The sequence below is a fragment of the Terrapene carolina genome, unplaced genomic scaffold (assembly GCF_002925995.2).
Source record: "Terrapene carolina triunguis isolate 2854851 unplaced genomic scaffold, T_m_triunguis-2.0 Scaffold33891, whole genome shotgun sequence".
In the NCBI taxonomy this organism is placed as follows: domain Eukaryota; kingdom Metazoa; phylum Chordata; order Testudines; family Emydidae; genus Terrapene; species Terrapene triunguis.
The window spans coordinates 9,853,703-9,873,781 of record NW_020698242.1 but is presented as its reverse complement, the minus strand read 5'-3'; positions in this window follow the sequence as shown (position 1 = coordinate 9,873,781).

Sequence of the window (20,079 nt, the reverse complement as noted above, 5' to 3'; positions counted from 1 at the left end):
GTAACAGACCTTCTAGATAAAGGAAATGCGGTGGATCTAATATACCTCGATTTTAGTAAAGCGTTTGATACAGTACCGCATGAGGAATTATTGGTTAAATTAGAAAAGATGGGGATCGATATAAAAATCCAGAGGTGGATAAAGAACTGGTTAAAGGGGAGACTGCAGCGGGTAGTACTGAAAGGTGAACTGTCAGGTTGGAGGGAGGTCACCAGTGGGGTTCCTCAAGGTTCGGTTTTGGGTCCGATTTTATTTAATCTATTTATTACTGACCTTGGAACCGAATGTAGGAGTGGGCTTATAAAGTTTGCGGATGACACAAAGTTGGGAGGCATTGCCAATTTGGAAAAGGATCGGGATATTCTGCAGGGAGACTTGGATGACCTTGTAAATTGGAGTAATAATAATAGGATGAGATTTAATAGTGAGAAGTGTAAGGTGATGCATTTAGGGATGACTAACAAGAATTTTAGTTATAAGCTGGGGACGCATCGGTTGGAAGTGACGGAGGAGGAGAAGGACCTCGGAGTCCTGGTTGATCGCAGGATGACTATGAGCCGGCAATGTGACGTGGCTGTGAAAAAAGCTAATGCGATCTTGGGATGCATTAGGCGAGGTATTTCTAGTAGGGACAAGGAGGTGCTGCTTCCGTTATACAAGGCGCTGGTGAGACCTCATTTGGAGTACTGTGTGCAGTTCTGGTCTCCCATGTTTAAAAAGGATGAACTCAAACTGGAACGGGTACAGAGAAGGGCCACTAGGATGATCCGAGGAATGGAAAACCTTTCCTATGAAAGGAGACTCGAGGAGCTCGGTTTGTTTAGCCTAACCAAAAGAAGGCTGAGGGGGGATATGATTGCTCTCTTTAAATATATCAGAGGGATAAATACCAGGGAGGGAGAGGAATTATTTCAGCTCAGTACTAATGTGGACACGAGAACGAATGGATATAAACTGGCCGTGGGGAAGTTTAGGCTTGAAATTAGACGAAGGTTTCTAACCGTCAGAGGGGTGAAATTCTGGAACAGCCTTCCGAGGGAAACGGTGGGGGCGAAAGACCTCTCTGGCTTCAAGATTAGGCTAGATAAGTTTATGGAGGGAATGGTTTGATGGGATAATGTGATTTTAGTCAATTAGGCAATAACGTGCCATCGCTGGTAAAATGTGGGTCCGGCTGGAGAATCTTGCCTGTATGCTCGGGGTTCTACTGATCGCCATATTTGGGGTCGGGAAGGAATTTTCCTCCAGGGTAAATTGGCAGAGGCCCTGGAGGTTTTTTGCCTTCCTCCGCAGCATAGGGCAGGGGTCGCAAGCTGGAGGATTCTCTGCGACTTGAAGTCTTTAAATCACGATCTGGAGACTTCAACAGCTGAGATAAGGGAAATTGGGTGGGTCAGCTTTTGTGGCCTGCATCATGCGGGAGGTCAGACTAGATGACCATAATGGTCCCTTCTGACCTTAAAGTCTATGAGTCTATGAGTCTATAATGAAAGGAGCCTTTGCATCATGCCCCCACCCAGCCTCACACAGCAAAGAAAACCCACCCAGTTGGCTAAGTGCCAAGTTCCCTAGACTGGGCTTAGTTGGAAAATCTAGACAATGAAATGTGGCTTGCAATGAATTTTGAAATCTCACAATCTGTATCGAATGTGTATCATTTCAAGTGTGTCCATCATAGTGGTATCTAGGTGCCAGTGTAGGCGGGTCCAGGTTGAACTCTATTTCCATTTGAAGAGAATTTCCAAAGCCTTCTACCAAAAGTCTCTTGCCAGTAGTTCCCACAAGCCTAGCGGCTTGCACATCTCTATGGGTCAGTTGCTTATCACTTAACCCTAAATCATCCCCTCCTTTTTGCTTTCCAGCCAAAAATTTCCTAATTCTTTTGAGTACCAAAAAAACCAACAGCAACCCCTCCCCCCCCCCCGTCCCCCGCACCAGACTTGAAGGCTCATGTCACAATATCACAATGAACTGTACACCAGGCCAAATTCTGTGCTGGCTTACGCCCCATGCAGCACCACTGAAGGCTGGTGTATGTCTGTGTGGAATTTAGACCCCCTGGGCTTTATTTGTCATTTATAAGGAAATAAGAGGACCTGCTTTTCCTGATATGGACTAAATAGGAGTCTTCCTAAACAATGCTGAAAGGGTTCCCATTACAAAAAATTCCTAGTGAATGGAGATTTAAATTTAGATCTGGCCTTCTAATGCTGCTCTTCTGCCATTGCTTAAGGCACTAATTGTTTACATTACAGTTTTGTGAACAATTACAGATCCACAATTCATGCTTAAGAGATGAATGCTATTAATGTCCAACAATATTGCTACTTCTTTCCCTTTCCCCAATTTCCTTATTATATGATATTCAATGCCTTCCTCTTTGGTTTGAGTGTGGGGACAAACAATCTGTTTTAAAGTATGTAAACTTCCTTTCCCTGGTGAATCGAGGCTGGTTACCTTGCCATGGAAATTTGGGATGGTTTCCGGAAATTAGCAGGAAAAATATTGAAATAACTCTTTTTTTCACCCTAGGATCCTATTCTGGGGAGTATACATTGGTATAGTGTGTGTGTGTACACACGTACGCATGGATCCACCCAACGATGTTTGTTTAATATTAAAAAAGGATGGAAATAACACATACACATCTCTCTCTCTCTCTCTGGGCCAAATCTGTGTGTCTTCCACAGCCATGGATGGTCCTTAATGCAGCAGAACAGGATGCAGGGAGCCTGGGTGGGGGTTTCTGTGGAAAGATGAGATTCAAGTAGGGTCCTGCTCTTTCTTCATCCAGCTACACCCACCCAAAGCAGGGAGCTCCACCCTGATGGAAATTTTAATAGGGATTATGGAACACAGTTTCAAAGTCTCTAACGGAAGCTCGATCCCCCATCTCCCACTGAAACATTTGTGCCTTTGAAAATTTTCCCCTTGACTGAGAGGGCGCTGTTGAAATGTAAGATAATTCTACAACATTTTACAGCAATCCATTTCCTATTTCGTTTTCAAGGTTGGTTCCAATGCCCCCTCCCCATAATATTTATTATTTTCTATTAATTTTTATACAATGAAATGCAGATGGAGTTGGAAGGGCGGTGATGATGCATCTTTTTTTCCAACAAAATTTGGGCTGTTTCAAGGCATTTTCCATTGTTCTTGTCCCTTGTACACAGACCAAAAAGAGGAGGTTTATCTAGCCCTAAATCTTGACTAAGAAGCTGGTGTATCTATAACGTGCAATTACCCATGGTGTCTTCCAGCTCAGTTGGAACACTAAACTACTAGTTGAATTGCTCTTCTTGCAATTACATGATGAGATTTAGAGTACAGGACAATTGGTTGGGTAAAGTATAAAATAACTTTTATTAATTTCCTGTTATGTTATTTGCTGAGTGTCAAGAGCTCTGCAGAGAATATAGAGTATGACATAGCCCCTGCCCCAAGGTACTTCATGTATAATTGCACCTGGGCCTACAGTTCCTTTCAGGAAGGACTAAGTGGAGATTCTTTCCTTTCAATTGTGCTCTAAACTTTTAACTCTTTTCTGACTGTGTTAGGTGCCAGGAAGTTTCTCATAAGAGAGGCAATGCAGTGAGGTGGTTAAAGGAGGGACCTATGGATCAATGATCCTGGGTTATACCAGGCTCCATAACCATTTGTTCTGTGACTCAGGCCAACTCACAAAAACCTCTGTTAAAGTGAGATACAATCTCTTGAAGAGCAAACAATAATACATGCTCCTTTTGAGTTCACTTTCAAGTGACTAACAAAAACGTTTGTGGAAAGCAAATTTCAGAGATACAGACTTGAGGATTCACAGAAACCAGATATGAAATTTTGTGCCGAAGTATTTATGCCTGAAATGCTTGTGTGCTTATCCCGTCAGGGATCAAACCATATGACTTACCTGACAAATCACACCCAAGCAACACTGCTCTGATTTTGAATATTGGCGATCAAAGCATGGAGAAACTAATTGGAAAAGCAATTCCTTGACTAGATTTGAATAACAAATTTGGAGAAATCCTGACTTACTTTTGGATACTCCAGGAGCAGAACAAGGCTAAATCCATTGAGTACATGAGTTGTGGTGACCTACTCAATTAGTTCTTGTTTTGAGGCTTAATTATTTAAGGCCTGTTTCTGTAAATGCTGCTTAACTTTAATCACATGAGCAGTCCAGTTGATGTCAATGAGACTACCAATGTGCTGAGCATTTACATGATCTGTGTCTTGTTTGCAAAAATGCGTTGAGGGCCTCTGTTGAAAGGTGCTCTGTGAAAAGTATCCTGATTAGCAATAATAATGAATGTATTATGAATACTGATAATGTTGGAGACATCTAGCTATACAAAGATTTGTATGTGAGAAAGACGGTGGCTCAGTTACCTTCAGACTATAGTAAAAAAAGTGGTGTATTTATTTTTTATGTCAAATACTTAACACGGACAGTACTTGTTTGAGAAGAGTTCAGAGTTGCATTTTGGTTGGAGCATAAGAAGAGAAAGGCAAGTTATGTTACGTCAGATGTTTCTGTTATTGCATGAAATACTTTGAGCCTCAGACTCCAGGGCTCCTCCTGATCTTGAATCTAATCATTCTGTGCAGCCAAAATGTTAATCCCCAGAGACTTGGCGCTGCCTACAGTAATAAATGAAGCATCATTTGGAAAATAGTGAAATTTGGACAGAACTTTCTTTGGCTGAGTCTTATATTCCAAATACGTACTAACCACTCATGGAAGATTAATACATTAAAACAGGAAACTAAAGTCCTGCATCTCTCTTAACATGCAAGTTGGATTTATTTTGTTTTCTTCACCTCTGCATCCTAATATCTATAATTATTATACATTTTGCAGTTTGAATACTGGCAATTGTTTGCCCAGAAGTGCATGAGTGTTTGGAGCCAAATCTTTAATGTGTGCATGACAGCCTACCTAATTTGCATGTGTAGTTATCCTAATTGCTCTATGCAAATCCATTTTCTGCATGTACAAAGGATCAGAACTGGAAATTTATGTACACTATTGTCTTAACTGCCTGCGCAATCATTACTGCATATGAAAATTAGGCCTGCATTTTCTGCATACTTTTGTTCACCTAAACTGTTTAAAAATCTACCCGACAGGATCCAAATATTAATTATGAACTGGATATTAAACTTCCAAAGACACAGACAATACTTCTGTAATTTGTCAACTAGCCCCTCCTTTGCTTTTATGGCATATAAAAAGCAAACTGTATCTTTTCCTGCAAATATTGCTAAATTATATTACACAGCCTATCCATCCCAGTAATGTGAATGCTCAGTTGAAATGACCAAAGCCTGTTGAAAGCAAAGGGAGTATTTCAATTGATTTCAGTGGTTTTCGGAGCAGCCCCTTACTTAGCCTTCATTTGTAAATTAATTCTAGGAGCTGAACAAAAGGACAGCTTAATTTGTTTGCCTGTAAATTACCAATAATGAGATTTATTAATTATACCATGTGCATTAGTGTATAATTCAAATAGACTTTATCACAAATCTAGGAAAAATTGCCTTTTGAATTCCATATGGCATGACATTTGCTTTCTGATTGTTTGTGAAGAATTCAAGGCCAAGTATTCACACACAGAGAATGCTCAAGATATATGCAGTGAAACCCACTCAGAATGAGACGTTTGCAGATTTCACCCTTATTTCTAGGGTTTTGCTGCATTGAAAAAATGGTTTAATTGTAATAGGGATCCTTTGTATACTGTATAGTATCAGCATTGATGCTACACATACACTATTGCAAAGAATAACTGGTTAAGCCATGTGGTATCACAGACTTTAAATTTCCCTGCAGAATATTAACCTTAGAGGGATAACATAGGTAATTTGGATCTTAGGAGGGAAAATGACAGAAAATGAAAACATACAGGTGGGTGAAATACTAGTAACACACAAATTCTCCTGCTTATGAAATATATCACTGCTCTTCTCCTCACTAGATTTCTCACTAGAATTTAAGACGTATTTGCAAACTAAACCTTAACCGCTGGGAGAGTAGAGGAAATTAGAAATGAGCATTGGGGCTCCTGAGTGATTTTACTTTCAGTTTGTGGAGAGACATGTCCTGAAAGAGAAATGAATGTGTTCTGAGAAGAAAAAGGGGGTATCTGTAATCTACAAATCTGAAAGATCTCTCTAAGAGAGGTAAGCCGTGTTATACGTAGTTTACATACGGGGAAACTGAAGTCAGAGAGAAGCTAAGTGAGTTCCCAGGGTCAGCCAGTGAATCAGTGATGAAGCTGGGAATAGAATCCAGGTGTCTCATGCCCTATCCACTGGACTAGGATGATGATAATGCTAGTTCTTACATAGTGCTTTTCATCAACAGCTGACCTGAATTCCAAATTTCCTTGTTATCCAAAAGATGGGTTTACAAAGCCTGTTTTGTATGTCCCTCAAGACTTTAATAAATTGAGGTTTACTTGTATACTTGGAATAAAAAAACTGCTATAGAACTGACTATATTAGATGAATAGATTAGTCCATCATTAGTTTCTATGACAACTAGTTATAATTTGTGTAGGTCTTTTGCAGACAAAACTTGAGATGGGTCCCTGCCCCAGGAGCTCCTAATCTAGATAGAACAATAGATTTGATCTGAATTTTAAGTAACAAATTTGGATCAAGTCCAAACTTGTCCCTTTCTGATTCAGACATTCACTCATAGAGAAAAAAAGTGAGGCCTTTTCTTCTACTAGACGTTTCTCCAAATTGATGATCTTCATAATTCTGTTTTACTTTTTCATTGAGGTCGGATTGTGGCCCATCCAGTGTGCCTGCACAGGGGAATAAGTGGGTATAAGTTTCACCTTACTCCTTCCTACCAGTTCCCAGCATTGATGGGAGGGAAGCATCCCCCGCGGTCTTGGCTCCACCTCCCAATGCATTGGGCAGCACAGTTGTGCCAGCATGCTGGGGTCATATGAATGCCAGGTATGGGAGTGGCCCAGGGTCTGTCACCCTCAGAGCAGGTATGGAACGGGAGGTAGATTATGAATCTCTTCTGCTTTCTGAGCTGGTCCTTGGGCAGTGCAGCAAATCACTGGCCCGTTCACAGGTCTTGTGGCAAAGCCCCAGTGTAGCACTGAATTTGTCAGGCAACATGCACATCTCAATCTCTGACTCTTGTAACTAGGCTTTCCAAAGGATTAGACTAATGGCATTTAGACAAAGGAGCACTCTCCCAGCTCTATGAGCGCTACTGTAAATCCTAGTCTAATGTGGAGTTTTTGCCAGTATAATTGCTTTTAGAGGGTGTTTCTTTATAAACTCTTGCTCTAGAGCTTAAAAAAGCAACGCATTTTGGGCTTGATCCTGCCTTCTGTGTGCATGCTCAAGCGCCCCACTGATGTTCGGGTGTGCGAAGAAAGCAGAACGAGATCCTTTGTATTTTGGTTTATATGCGCTTGGTATCCACCATTCTGATTAAGAATCTGCCCAAGGCTTTCTTTTAAACCCCTATTTCCCCCACCCACCCCCCAAAATCTCATTTGAGTATTGAGTTCAATGGGAAGTTTATCTGTGCAAGAACTTCAGGAATGGGCCATGGGATCAAGACCAGGAACTCATGGGTAGGCTTTTGAGTGAAATCTTTTACAATTAAACCTAGACAAACCTCCATTGCTTCGGACAACCTCTTGTTTTGAGCAGCTCCAGTAAAGGTTATTTATTGGGTGAAATCCTGGTTCCATTGACATCAATGGGAATCTTGCCACTGACATCAGTGGAGCCCGGATTTCACTCTTTGTCTCTCTACCCTAATCTGTGAAGTTATGCCCAGCACCCCTTGCTTTTGTCAGTGTTTCAAATGCTGAACGTGCCCATCCGGTTTTTCAGCACTTATAGATTGTATCCAGTGGTTGGAAGCCGTTCTTTTAAAGCACAGGGTTTTAATAAGAAATTAATAATATTCATGTATGTCTTAAACTTTCAACTCCCAAGTGTGATTAAAATGTATGAGTGATGAAGGAATCTCTGAAAATCTGGAGGCTCAACTTGCATACTGTTGAATCAACCATGAGCGTATCTAAATCTCTTTGGAATCTCACAAAAACATATTTCTTATCATTCCTGAGTTTGTAACTCTGCAAGAATAGCCTTTTTTCTACTTAGTTTCCTGCTACTTTTGCTACTCTCAGCTGAGACCAGCACAGAAAGAAATGAAAAAGGAAAAAAAAAAGAAGAATGAAAGAAGCAAAACAAGTTAACCAAAGTCTTCCAAACCTCAAAAAGCCTTTGGGATCAAGTTCTGGTAAAGATGCAGGTTGATGCTTTTATTTGATCTGAACAGGTTTTTCCCATCTGGAGAAGACAGGGTTCAGATAAAAACACCAAGCATTTTGAATATGAAATGTTTGGCAAACTCTAGACATCAGAACATCTGTTTAAATCTGATTTAAGTTGAGATTTCTCTTCCCCCCAAAGCATCTGGCATTGCTTTCTTGCTTATCTCTTTGATTCCAATTACAACACCATCTCGTCTGTGGTTTCACTCTTCGTTATGAAATCATGTTTTATTTTTAAAACCCAATAATGGTGGAACCAATCTAATTAAATGCTGAAACCAAAATACCACAGAGAGACTTTTCCCCCCCTTTTACCGACGAATGGGAGATTAGAAGTCAGATTATTATGAAATCTGATGCACTAGTGATTTAAAGAGGAGTATCAGTTTGTTGGGTGTATTAATTGGTTTCAGTTACTGTAGGCTAAAAAGCAGAGCTCTGTGTAATGCCTTTATCTTTTTATCTCCAGCTCTTAACCTAAAGAAAATCTTGCAGCTCATATAACTAGCAAGCCCACAAGTTATTGACTAAAATAACTGACTTTGCAAGCTGTAGTAAAATCAGGACCTATTCTCATCCATTCCAATAGAGAGCAGTAGTGCACATACAGTACATGTGGTCCAGTACAGAGAGCAGCAACAGTGCAAAGGCAACTTGCCTTACGCCAACTGAATTGTGAGATTTGCATGCTCACCAATGACCAATTGTGGCCAATTTGAGAGCAGAGGTGCCAGGAGCACTAGGGGCAAGAAACTGGTAGGATTCTTCAAAACTTTGGGACAGATTCTTTTCTCATTTTCCCTCCATGTTAAAGTGACTTCAGTGGGGACTCTCCTGATTTACATCAGTGCAAACGAGGGGAGTTTCAGGCTCTTCATCTTGTGTGCTCAAAACCAAGCCAGAAGAAGATACACGCAAAATGTCTATAAGGACATTTACAAATGATTTGCATTGTTGGTCCTTGTGGTTTAATTAGGGCACAAGGAGAATTCCTAGAGGAATCCAGCAAATGCGTCCAAGCCAGTTGCAGTTGTGACCCAATGACATTAATCAGAGGAAGGACTCCAGGATTTGTCTTTTTTGTTACTAAATACCATGATGCTGAACACTTCAGGTTGCGCAAGCGCCATGTGGAATTTCTCATTTTATTATGTTCGGACAGCAAGTACAGACAATGAAGCCGATGCTGAGCCTAATTCTCTTTTCTCTCCTGTTTCTCACCACAGTGAGGAGCAAATGAGGCAGGGCTGGACTAATGCAAAAGTACATGACAAGCGGGCCCCAACTCCTGAGGTAATGTGGCACAGAGCCCATTAACAGAAACCAGGATCTTGTCTACAGTGTGAAGCAAAGCAACTTTTATTCAGAGGGCCAAGTTCTGCAGTCGTTACTCAGGCAAAATAACTAATGAAATCAATGGGAGTTTTGCCTGAGAAAGGACTGCAGAATTGGGCCTTTTATCTGTGTGCATATGCATGTATGCAAATATTTATACACACACATACATGGTGGTCATCCTTTAAAAACTTGTTGGTTGCCATAGATAACAAACTAATGTTACCTCAGTGTCCCGTCGGCATTCACTACAGCAAGTATAGGAAACATGGCAAAAACAGAGGGAACCATATTTATTTATCTAAGGCAAACCAGCAAGTTATTAAGGATGACCACAGTGTGCGCGCATGTGTGTGTGTATATCTGTCTATCTATCTATGCACATCACATAAAAACAGCTAACATTTTTGGTTACCTCTGAAGCTCATAAAAAGTTATTAAGGGTAAGGGATTTAAAAGAACAAGATGTTATTACAACCAAAGTAAAAATGTGTTCCAAGCCCAATCTTGAAGAGAGTAGTGGTACATTGCTAATAGCTGGATCTAATTAATACATAGCTAGGAGGAGACAATCATGAGGAAATGGGATAAATAGCCTTCAGATGGAACATCTATAAATTAGAGCCAGCAGCTTTAGCAGTAATGTTCACCAACTTCCTCTGAAGGTGGTTGCATTTTCAAACCCAGATAGTGGACTGAAGACACCTTTTACTTTGGCTTTTAAGACATCTTTTGTTGTTTTAAATCTTGTACCTTTTAGCAAAGGCTTTTTACAAGCCTCAGGGAGAATAACGTATTATTAGTTGTGCTCTCATTTGTAAATGCTGGGGCAGAGCTCAATCTCTCTCGTCTCTGTAGGTATGTATATTATGGGATGGGGGAGATCTAAATGCTTGGGCATATAGGGTTTGAGCCTCAAAGATACCAGAGCTGCCCCCACTACAGCTGAGCTAGGGAGAAATGCCCTGCCCCAGGTCTTGGCTAGGGCTGGTTCGGCCCCTATCACTACTTAAAGGCCTGGCTGCAATGGCTCCCAAAGAGCTTTGGGCAGTTGTAGCACAGCAGGCGCTCCAGTTATGTTCCCTGTCCCTAGCCATGTCCGGAGATGCCCCCGAGACTAGGAGGCAGAAATAGTAATGGTGTTGAGCCAGCCCCATAATCCCAGGCACTCACTATGCCTGGAGAATCTCCAGAAAGCTGATGGAGTCATCTTACAAGTCTCTTTTCACCACCAGATTGGTGCAAAGGAGCTGTAGAGGGTGGAAGATCTGGCCCATAACGCATAGCGGGTATGTGTGTGATATTATGCACACAAGATGCAATACAATAGGCATCAGAATGTTTCAGGATTCATTGGAGTATCCATCAACAGTACTAGAGCATTAAGTAAGAATAACTGGACAATCATAGCAATCAGCCAGAGGTATGACACTGAGCAAAATAAATAAATATGCCGCTGATCTCTCCCCCACCCCCTTCTAACTCGCTTGCTCATTGTATTTTTGAAAGCAGGGATTTTCCATGCATCCGTTCAGCGTGAAGCAATTCAAACCCCGCGTTTTGCAAAGAGAGCAAAGGTGATCCGTTGGGAAGAAGACTCTAATTCTGTTACAAGTTATAAAAATAATCTTTTATCTTTACATGACAGAAATATTTACTCAGGAAGGGTTTATATACAGTAGGAGGTCAGAGCTCCCCCTGCTTTGCCTCAAGACTCAAGCAAGCTCTTCATTTTATTTTTGACAGTTCTTTATCATATATGTGTGTCATCATATTTTAGTTGATTTAACATAGTCGCAGTATGAACAATAAAACACACTACCCCCGGTTGGGAAGTGTATGTTTCTCTAATGAGTGCTGACTCGCAGTTAAGTCTAATACTTGATGGTCCTACAATGACCTGTTTCCACAAACAAACAACCTTCCTGTCTCTTTCAAAAACAAACATCAACCTTGTGCCTTCAGTCTCAGCCTCAGAAGCTATTTTATGTTACGATCTGTGTAGCAATCTGCCTATGGGCGGTTCCAATTAAACATACACACTTTCCAAAGCTGTTCTTGAAATAAAGCAAAGAGTGATAGTGCTAGATAGGATGCTGTACTCTCTCTCTATTTTTTCAGTACTTGTGGAATATTTTTTTTAATGCTTCTCCCTTTCCCCATTCCAGATCTGAGAGGTGTTGATACCTCATTTAATGCCTCTACAAACATTGCACCAAAACACATCAGCTAGAGCCAACACCTTTAGTGACGCCAGGAGTCTAAACAAAATTTGTCATCTTGTTAAGAAGTAAAGCAAGAACTTGGACTTCTGTTGAGACAGGGCCATGTTCCTTTGACATTTGCTCCAAGTTGCTTTTCTTGGTGGGAGCTGGAGCTGGGAGACAAGTTTGTTTTATGAACAAAAAGTTTAGATTGACTTCCCCCCCCAAACCCTCTATCCAAGATGAACATCTATAAATCGGGGTGAATGTCCTCTTTAATTATTACTAATATTGCTGTTGTAACATTTGTTGTTGTAGGAGTATCTGTGAGTGAGGGAACTAAAGACAACATGACTGAAGTATTGTTTTCTTTGGCCTGTTCTACACTGGGGGGAGAGGGGGGGAATCGATCTAAGATACGCAACTTCAGCTACGAGAATAGCGTAGCTGAAGTCAACGTATCTTAGATTGACTTAGATTGACTTACTTCACGTCCTCATGGCGCGGGATTGATGGCCGCCACTCCCCCGTCGACTCCGCTTCCACCTCTCGCCCTGGTGGAGTTCTGGAGTCGACGGGGAGCGTGTTCGGGGATTGATGTATCGCGGCTAGACGAGACGCGATATATCGATCCCCGAAAGATCGATCACTACCCGCCGATCCGGCGGGTAGTGTAGACATACCCCAAGTCTCTTACTGTATGTTGTACCTTATATAGAGACTTAACATCATAGAACCAAGATCTTGATAGAGACTTCTAACAATTAATAAATAATGTATCAAAATGTCCTTTGCTCCTAAGGAATTCTGTTTTCTTAGGCTTTTTGGTAGGGGAATTTACTTTTCTTCTTCATCATCATAATAGTTTATTATTTGCATATGAAGAAGTCTACCTTGCAAAGACTCCTTAGCAGCTAGGTTTTCTTTAAAGAGATCCCACCCAAAACACTTTGTTCCCCTGGTAATTGTGAGAGAACTGCAAATCACTTCCGTTTAAAGAGGACAGCTTGTCAGATGGAGTTCAGGCAGAAAGGGAATGTCACAATCAGATGTTTTAGTGAAAAATGCCCCCTCTGTAACCTAGTATGTTAGTGACAAATGTGAATAGGGTAAGGGACAAGAGGGTGCGTGACACAGACAGACTCGCACATGCCAGTTGGCAGATTCCATTAATAATAGAAAGTTTTTCCAAGTCTGGCAGTTTCTACACATTGCACTGTGGATTTTTTCAAAGCCAGCCCAGATAACATTGCAAGGTTATTTCTGCTATTCCTTTCATTGATTTTATGGTACAACTCTTGTTCATGACAGAGAACACTTACAGGAGTAATCCCCCTGAAGACACATGGACCATTTGCATGTGTAAGTAAGGATTGTGCAATCAGCTCCTAAATGCTTTGTGTGTTAACTTGGGTAGATCTTTACCCCTTATTATAAGGAAGTTTGTTTCATAGATTCATGGATTCCAAGGTTATGATCATCTAGTCTGACCTCCTGCATAACACAGGTTAGAGAACTGCCCCAAAATATTTCCTACAGCAGATCTTTTAGAACAATATCTAGTCTTGATTTAAAAACGGTCAGTGATGGAGAATCCACCATGACCCTTGGTAAATGGTTCCAATGTTTAGTGACTCTCACCATTTCAAATGTACACCTTATGTCAAGTCTGAATTTGTCTCTCTTCAACTTCCAGCCATTGGATCGTGTTAGACCTTTCTCTGGTAGACTGAAGAGCTGATTATTAAATACTCGATCCCCACTTTGATACTTATGAACTGTAATCAAGTCACCCCTTAACCTTCTCTTTGTTAAGCGAAATAGATTGAACTCTTTGAGTCTATCACTAGAAGGCAGGTTTTCTAATCCTTTAATCATTCTTGTGGCTCTTCTCTGAACCTTCTCCAATTTGTCAGTGTCCTTCTTAAATTGTGGGCACAGTATTCCAGTTGTGGTCGCACCAATGCCAAATACAGAAGTAAAATAACTTCTTTACTCCTATTCGAGAGTCCCCATTTATGCATCCTAGGATTGCATTAGCTCTTTTCGTATTTCACCATCTTCTCATATTCCCAAGGTGTATTTGTGTGTGCTGGGTTGTAGAACTGTATCTATATGAGTGTAAATGAAAATCAAAGGAAGATAAAAACCATCTATGGAACAGCTACTGATTCAAGTAATGGTGGAAAGTAGATTTCCTTTTCAGACAAAATCTGTTTTGATTCTTACTTCTGTGTATTTTGCTTAGATACTTCTCGAACTGGCTTATTAGAAATGCCTGTGTGTGTGTGCATGCGCCAGATCCCAGATTTGATAATCTTCTGGAGGGAAGAGGGAAACTGGGACTAGGAGGAGGGGCGAAGAAGACATGGACTGTTTGGGTAAAGAGACTGACTGGGAACCACGGGGATGAGGGATGTGAGTCAGATCTCATAAGTAGCCAGGATGTGAGGGGAGAACTGGGACTGGCTGGGCAAAAAGACTGGGACAGAGGGGTTGGGGGATAGTGGGATGCACTGCAACTGGAGGGGTTGATTGGGAAGGGGGACTGGTACTAGGAGTCACCGGGGATGGGGAATGTGGGTGAGAGGTCAGTGAATGGAGGCTGGGGGCAGGGGATGGGGGAGGAAAGATACAGACTGGATATGGAGCCAGGTGGGGGGAAACTGGGATTTGCTGGGCAAAGAGCTGGGATTGGAGAAGGCTGATGAGTGGAGATTGGGCCTGGCTAGGTGAGGAGAATTGGAACAGGGATGAGAAGCTAGAAGTGGGGAAGAGAGGACAAGGACAGTTTCCAGGGGACAAGACAGAAGGGGATCATGCTTGGGGGCAACAGGTAGCAGCCTCTCTGCCCACTAGAGCACACTCCCCTCCCAAGATTCCCAAGTCTCACTATTCCTCTTCTCTCAGCAAATATCCCACTGGCAAAGCATCTCACTCCCTTCTAGTGCTGGTCCACACAGAGGATAACAACCACTACTAGTATTATTTACTCTATTAACTTAAGTGGCAGAGGTCTGTGTGGTGGAGCTAAAGGTTCCAACCTTGCTGATGACCCATTCAGAGGTCACTATAATGCCACATGATGGAATTTCTGTTTTTTCAATTTGCTTTTTTTTAAAAACTAGGAAATTATACACAAAAACTGTGTTAAAATAACACCGTTAAGGTTGCAAAGTCAAGCACTCAGCACATCCTTTCTCTTCCAGCAATCCCCTGCCTCATTTATTACACACCTTCCAACTTCTGTAACAAATGAAGCCGGAGTCCTGCAGAAAACATCCTCCTTTGTTATGCAACCCCAATTCATCACTAGAGCAGGTCCATCATGTGCACTGAATCAGGCAGGGGAAAAATACTACGTGATCTTGTAATGAAAGACTATCATAATGCAGATGCACATGGAGGCCAAATTAAGGTTGCACTGGCCACCTCAATACTGGCATTTCCTAACTGCTGAATGCTTGACTTAGCAACCTTTATAATGTTATTTTTGTGTGCTCTATATTTATGTATTGCACACTATATATATTATAATTTTATATATGTATGTATAATTTTACATCTGTGTGCATGTAATATACATACTGTTATAATTGTTAGATGATGTTAACAGACTTTGCAAATCCCAACTAAACAGCAATACCCCTGACCATTCAATATTATCACCACTCAGCCACCATACTTCCAGGGCATCCAGAAAGAACCAATCATATAACAGTTATTATCTGCTCATAAGAACATAAGAACATAAGAACGGCCGTACTGGGTCAGACCAAAGGTCCATCTAGCCCAATATCCTGTCTACCGACAGTGGCCAATGCCAGGTGCCCCAGAGGGAGTGAACCTAACAGGTAATGATCAAGTGATCTCTCTCCTGCCATCCATCTCCATCCTCTGACAAACAGAGGCTAGGGACACCATTCCTTACCCATCCTGGCTAATAGCCATTAATGGACTTAACCTCCATGAATTTATCCAGTTCTCTTTTAAACGCTGTTATAGTCCTAGCCTTCACAACCTCCTCAGGCAAGGAGTTCCACGGGTTGAGTGTGTGCTGTGTGAAGAAGAACTTCCTTTTATTTGTTTTAAACCTGCTGCCCATTAATTTCATTTGGTGGCCCCTAGTTCTTGTATTATGGGAATAAGTCAATAACTTTTCCTTATCTACTTTCTCCACATCACTCATGATTGTATATACCTCTAGCATATCCCCCCTTAGTCTCCTCTTTTCCAAGCTGCTCCTTGTTAAAATGAAACAAAATCAGTCCTGAAAACAAACAAACATAAAAATGCCAAAGAGGAAGGGACGGTGAGTTTGAATAGGTTTGTAACTTACCATCTAATGGGTTAACTCAGTCCGTTCACTCCAACCCTTCCTGATTGATTCAGCTTGAGCACTTATGATTATATTTGCTAAAATCTAAGTAATATCATAAAATATCTCTTCATTAACTGCTCCTTTTTTTGCAGGTCTAATTTGTTGCTGAGTGCCTGAACTCAGAATCTTATTGGTATCCAAGTGGAAACCAACATTTTTATGCTTAAAGCTAAACAAAAAGGCATTTGGTGTGCAGAGCCCTAGGGGAGCGCTAGCCACGGAGCAGGGACCTGCTGGCTGGATATTGCTAGTGTCAGGTTATTGTACAAACATTACCTTTGCAAAGCCCTGACTTGGTGACCAAGTTAAGCAGTGGAGACAGTTTGCCCAGTAGTTTGACCTTTCACCTCCGCTTTACTAAATAGACCTAATTACTGCGTTTGTCTGTCATTTGAGCAACAAATGATTCCATTGAGGTCATCCAAGGAAAGCCAGATTTCTTAGCTACCATCTCATGAGAACTCTGCTAATTTTATCCTGCAAAGGAAGAAAGCATGTGAAATTTTGCAGGGAGATTCTATTACAATCTGTGTTTCCTGGTAAAGGAGGTTGTAGGCACTCATAGCAAGGACATCAGCAAGTTAGGAAGGCATAGTAAATGTTATCATCTCACTGTCCACTTTGTGCTTAAAATATCATATGGGTTATTCATAATGGATGAAATTTACTCACATAGATAGGACCAGTCCAGGTCTAAGCACAAGGGCCTGCAGAATAAAACAAACAACCCCCCCACACACACACATATACAAAACAAACAAATCAAACCATAGTTTACTCATTTTTCTTGGTTTTTGCTATTTGAAATGTTGTCAAAATTCCAAAAAGGTCGACCACTTCTGTAGTCGGCAAAAACACAAACACATGCACAAAGCACTATTTTTTTAAATTTCCCCCAACTTCCATAATTTGTAATTATGAGTGGTCTCAGAGTGTTTTGTAAAGTGCCAGTCCAGCCCACTCAGAACATCCCACCTACTGCCGTTTTCTCACCATATCACACACCATTTTCCCATTCCCCATTTCAGGGCACTGCTAAAGCATTACAATTTCTCGAGCTTGTAGAGATAGGATCATATGCAGCTTCATCCCTCCCAAGTTGTTTTGGATATCATTACGGGAGTTCTTCCATTAGAAGGTCACAGATGCAAATCTTTTCTCAAACAGGGTGAATGCATTGTTTCCCCATTGGACAATGGATCCACAGTCTCCAGAAGATTTCCAATCCCAAGATATTCAGCAAGAATAGCTATTTTTGCAGAAAGTAGCACTTTTAGGCCCAATCCTCTAGGTGCTCAACTCATGGGACTCCTAGTCTCCCACTGAAGTCAACTACAGTTGCATACCTGGAGCATTGCAAGAACAACCTTTTTTCTTTTATGATGTTGAAGGATGTTGTTTTGATCTTTTGTTGTTTTCTTCTTTAAGGCTATAGAACAAGATCCCCATTTTGTTCATTTGATTTGAATACAAGCAAAGCTGAGCTCATGCTGTGTTTATTGCCATAAGTGAATGTTTTGGAGTATTTGATTTGCTATATTACAGATTGTTTGAGTGATGTAACACGTTTTTGATCAGTCCCTTGAGTTCCATTCAAGTCCCCTTTGGTCTGCCCAAGCTGCACAATTAATTATCACTATTATTATTACTCATTCTTTTATTTTAGTATTGTGGTAGCACCTAGGTCCCATTGTTCTCGGTGCTGTAGAAACACAGAACAAAAAGATGGTCCCTACCCAAAGAGCTTACAATCTAAGATTAACTACATCATTTCCTTCTCCCAATCTTGTCTCTGCAACACCAACAGAGCTCTCTGAACCTAGAACTCCTTCCTTGACCTTGTCTGCTCATGCCTTCACCTTCTCCTTCAAAACCTCTCTTAAAATTCATTTCTCCTATAAGGCCTATTAACCTTTGTCCCCTTGCCCCATGAGGAGGTGTGATGATGTTGATGAGAGAGGGTCATTCGGAGAGCAAATGAGAGAGTGAAAACGAAAATTAAAAAACAAACAGGAAGGAGATGGGAACTCAGACCCTGGTCAGATCCACCAATGCTGGAAGCCCTTGGAGCCTGTGCTGCCCTTGAAATGCACAGACGCCCATCAAAACCTCCCGCTGAAGTGTGCTTATCTTCAAAAGGGCTCTTTGTGATGATACAAGAGCACAGTTCTCACACCTTGTCTTCACTTCCCTTGAGAGTCTATCTCTCCAGGAGCGCTTGTGATTTCATTCAGGCCACTTTACCTTTCCTTTTATGTTTTCGGCAGCTGTTTTTCTAAGGGGGAGACCCCCCCACCACTTCATACTCATCTCCTTTGATGACTTGGAGTAGAAGAGAGTCCGGGCCTCCAGTGAGCTTGGAGAGAGAGGAGTGTTGTTCTGCTGCTGTTCTTTTGTGTGTTTTCTCATGGAGGGATAGTTCTCTTTTAGCTGCACCTCACGTTTCCAACATCATTTAACCAAACAAAATTATGGACAAGATTTAAAATAAAAAAAAAATGGTTCTCTGAAGCAAAGCTCCTAAATCCATTTTTAAGCACCTAAATAATTGGCCTGATTTTCAAATGTGCTGAGCACCCAGCAGCTCCCATTCAAGTCATTGGGAGCAGGACTGAGCCCCAGATGACCCATAAAACTCAGAGATTTTGTAGCAAGCCCATTATGCTGACTCACACTCCCCCTTACCTGTAGTCCCAGATCTGTAGTTTTCAAAGTTTTTGAGCCCAAACCAGACAAATCATAAAGTTTTGGCTCAATACTTGCATTCGTTCAAATGAAAGATAATTTGAACTCACAATCCAAAAATGGAAATAAGGTTTGACAAAACCCTTCCAACCAAACCCGTTTTCCAGAGTTCTCGTCCCAACTCTGTTAGAACATGTTTAATCCCCAAAGTTCTTGGAAAATTTCATCCCATGAGAGAGAATTCTGTGGAGCCCCTGGTGATGTTAATAGGAATAGTGTGCATGAACCAAAGGCAGCATGGAGCCCATAAAATACATTAATTCTGCCATTTTTATGTGATCTAATAATAATACCTAACTCTTATATAGTGCTTTTCATCAGTAGATCTCATAGGACATCACTGATATACTAGTCAAGGTAGACTGGAACCCTAACAACTGAAATCCTTCAAGGAGGATGTTGATAGATTGGAAAGGGTTCAGAGAAGAGCCACAAGAATGATTAAAGTATTAGAAAACGTGCATTATAGTGATAGACCAAGGTGCTCAATCTATTTAGTTTAACAAAGAGAAGGTTATGGGGTGACTTAAAAGAAAGACAGAAAATGGTATAACACAATCCAATAGCTGGAAATTGAAGCTAGACAAATTCAGACTGGAAAGAAGGCGTACATTTTTAATGTTGAGAGTAATTAATCATTGGAACAATTTACCAAGGGTCGTGGTGGATTCTCCATCGATGACAATTTTAGAATCAAGATTGGATGTTCTTCTAAAAGATCTGCTGTAGGAATTATTTTGGGGAAGTTTTCTGGCCTGTGGTACACAGGAGGTCAGACTAGATGATCATAATGGTCCCTGGTGGCCTTAGAATCATCTATGAATGTATGAAATGCTGATAACTGTAGATATTCTTTTAGGAGCTGTCAACTGTTTGTTACACACCATCTATTTGTACAGAGGATCCAACATACATAATAATGTTTTACTCATATAGCACCTTTTCTCTGTGCATCTCAAAGTGTTCTATGGACATTCATTGATTCCTCACAATACCCTTGTGAGGGAGGTATTATATCCCTTTAAATCAGTGGTTTTCAAACTGGGGCCGCCGCTTGTTCAGGGAAAGCCCCTGGCGGGCCGGGCCGGTT